Source organism: Phacochoerus africanus, chromosome 10 (assembly GCF_016906955.1).
Source record: "Phacochoerus africanus isolate WHEZ1 chromosome 10, ROS_Pafr_v1, whole genome shotgun sequence".
In the NCBI taxonomy this organism is placed as follows: Eukaryota; Metazoa; Chordata; class Mammalia; order Artiodactyla; family Suidae; genus Phacochoerus; species Phacochoerus africanus.
The window spans coordinates 68,501,974-68,505,465 of NC_062553.1; the positions used below are offsets into that span (position 1 = coordinate 68,501,974).

The 3,492-nt window shown below is 40.1% G+C and overlaps 1 non-coding gene across 1 annotated transcript; it reads right to left on the bottom strand.

Moving 5' to 3' along the window:
• Positions 1 to 599: 599 nt before the first annotated feature.
• On the bottom strand, positions 600 to 701 carry LOC125110474 (U6 spliceosomal RNA). The gene has a single exon (XR_007130647.1). It is a non-coding gene; the product is annotated as a U6 spliceosomal RNA (small nuclear RNA).
• Between the last annotated feature and the right edge of the window lie 2,791 nt (positions 702 to 3,492).

Genomic DNA, 3,492 nt, shown 5'->3' on the forward strand with positions numbered 1-3,492 from the left:
CCTGCATCCTCATGGATACTAGTAAGGTTCTTAACCCACCAAGCCACAGTGCGAACTCCAGGTTATTACAAACTATTGAGTCAGTTTTCCTGTGCTATAGAGTAGTTTCTTGTTAGTCACATATTTTACCGTAGTGCATGTGTTATTCCCACCCTCCCAGTTCTTCCCTCCCTTCAATGGTTTTCAACTATGGTAACCACAAGATTGGTTTTGAAATCTGTGAGTCGGTTTCTGTTTTTTAAATATGTTCTTTTCGATCCCTGGCCTCGCTCAGTGGGTTAAGGATCCAGTGTTGCCGTGAGCTGTGGTGTAGATCATAGACTCAGCTCAGATCCCGCGGTGCTGTGGCTCTGGTGTAGGCCGGCGGCTACAGCCTTGATTAGACCCCTAGCCTGGGAACCTCCATATGCCGTGGAAAGCTGCCCTAGAAAAAGCAAAAAGACAAAAAACAAAACAAACAAAAACAAAAAACAAAAACTCCCACGTTCTTTTGTATTATATTTATCAGATTCCATATATAAATAATTTCATATGCTATTCATCTTTGTCTGACTGACTTCAGTGAGTATGATACTCTCTAGGTCCATCCATGTTGCTGCAAAAACATGGAACACTTCACTAAATTATGTGTCATCCTTGTGCAGAGGCCAGGCTAATCTCGGTATTGTCCCAATTTTAGTATATGTGCTGCTGAGGGGAACCCTCATCTTTGCTTTTAAATGGTATTGCACTTCTTTACCATTTTGGAACTTCTAAGTAGCACTCTGAAGAGAACATACGAGTCCTTGCAAGCAGGTTATCATGTTAGTCTAGAAGTCTCTGTAAGTTTCGAGTCAGGTTTTTTTTTCTTCCTCAAAGAATAGAACACTTTTGTTTTGGTCTTTTGTCTTTTTTTAGGGCTGCACTCACAGCATATGGAGGTTCCCAGGCTAGGAGTCTAATTGGAGCTGTTGCTGCCAGCCCATACCAGAGCCACAGCAACGCCAAATCCAAGCTGCATCTGTGACCTACACCACAGTTCATAGCAACACTGGATCCTTAACCCACTGAGCAAGGCCAGGGATCAAACCTGCAACCTCATGGTTCCTAGTCGGATTCGTTTCTGCTGAGCCGCGATGGGAACTCCAGAACACTTTTTTTTTTTTTTCTTTTTGTTGTTGTTGTTGCTATTTCTTGGGCCGCTCCCGCGGCATATGGAGGTTCCCAGGCTAGGGGTTGAATCGGAGCTGTAGCCACCGGCCTACGCCAGAGCCACAGCAACGCGGGATCCGAGCCGCTCTGCAACCTACACCACAGCTCACGGCAACGCCGGATCGTTAACCCACTGAGCAAGGGCAGGGACCGAACCCTCAACCTCATAGTTCCTAGTCGGATTCGTTAACCACTGCGCCACGACGGGAACTCCAGAACACTTTTTTTTTAAGTCAAAAAACCTTTGTGATGAATTTGGGTAATTCCAGAATTACTTTCATTCAATTACGGATGTATTAGCAAAAAGCATTTTAGGCTTTAGAAATGAAATTAGCATCAATTATTATGTGCAAAGTGTTCACAAATCAAATAAGCACACAAACTGAATAGCTTTCATCTTTTCAAATCCACCATTACATAAAGGAATTATTTACTGTTTTCAATTTTATATTTCAAAAAGTGTGGTGGAAATTAATTCCTAGATAGCAAATGTAACAAGCATTCCAAAAGTGATACTGTGTGACTGCATCTCCTCTTTCATATGACCTCCAATTTCCCAATGAGTATCCAAGGATGTTAGCTGAGATCCAGGTAGGCAGCAGAGGGAGTGAATTATACGGAGTTAATGTGAAAGTATTTCCGGAAATCTCATCTCTCACTGTTCCCCATCACCTTGGCAAAATTACTATTAATTCTTCCTATCAACACTCATGTACTTATGTCAGTTATTTCCTTCTTTTCACATGCAAGGTAATCATTCATTTTGTCTGTGTGAGACACAGGTTTTGTCTGTGTGAGACACAGATTTTGTCTGTGTGAGACACAGGTTGCAGAGTAAAGGCTCTGAGACTTCACCAGTCCTTCCTGAAGCATGCTTATTGACTTTTCAAGTATTCATCTAGCCTTGTGAGAGAAAATAAAAGGGGAAGTGATATAACCCATATATTCAAGAGGCTTATTGTTTTGGAGGACAGATGTCTTTACAAATAAATATTATATGAAGTATAAAACTAATTAACCATTGTGTGGTGCTTTACAGATTACACCATATACTAACATGCAGTGTATAAGTTAATTCCACGGCATGGGATTAATATTTTAAATATAACGTAAATTTTAGTAAAGGTACTTACTCCCAGGCAGTAAATAAAATGGAGAGAACTCACTTTGAGGTAAACAGAAATGCCCTTTCCTCTAATCCACTATAATCACTAAAGAATGTAATCATGAAAATAGTGTAGTTTGTAACTTTTCCATTCATTTGCTATACCATGCTCTATTTTTGTGCACTCACACTTATTTGGAATAAAGTCTTTTTTCTTATGATTCTGGAAGATCTTCTGTCTCTAGTGTTCTCATACACAAGGCTTAGAAACTCACCCTCCATCCTATTCTCTTTGGAAGAAAACTAGAGCTATATAAAAGTCTTCGGGCTTTCTGTTTTAATCTACATTCTGCTTACACTCTAGAATCTGTTGCTTTTTTTTATGTAGTAAAAGGGCCTACCTATCAGTAACCAAGGCACAGTAAATGGTCGATAAATATTCATCACACAGATGAATGATCCCAGTATAGTCATAGCATTAGCCACACAAGCAGTAGGTGTTCTCTATGTGTCGGGCACAATATTAATGCTTCCTATAAACTGCCTCAACTCAGACCAACCCTGAGACATGAATATTTTCACTATCATCACCCCCATTTTACAAATGCACAGAGAATAAAGTATGCCAAGAATAAAGAATGCTAATCACAGAGAAATAAAGTAACTTGAAGATCACATAGCTTGTGATTGAGACAGAATTTAGCAGTCTACTGCAAAGACCATGCCCTTCATCACCACGCCAGAAGCCGCCTTTCTGAGTCACTTAAATACCCTTTCAGTTATCAGGTCGATTGTCAGGGCATCACAGTGCTTATGTTCAAGCCACCCTTATTTTACTGAATAATGGCCCCAAAGCATAAGAGTAGTGATGCTGGCAGTTCAGCTCTGCCAAAGAGAAGCCATAAAGAGCTTCCTTTAAGTGAAAAGGTGAAGGTTTTTGGCTTACTAAACAAAGGAAAAAACCTGCATGCTGGGGTTGCTAAGATCTCTGGTAAGAAGAAATCTTCTATGAATGAAATTGTGAAGAAGCAAAAGGAATTTTGTGTTAGTTTTGCTGCCCACCTTAAACTGCAAAAATTTCAGCCACAGTGCATGGTCAGTGTTTAGTTAATATGGCAAAGGCATTACATATGTATAAAATGATATTCTGAGAAAGAAAGAGGCCATGTTCACATAATTTTCCTTAGAGCCTATTG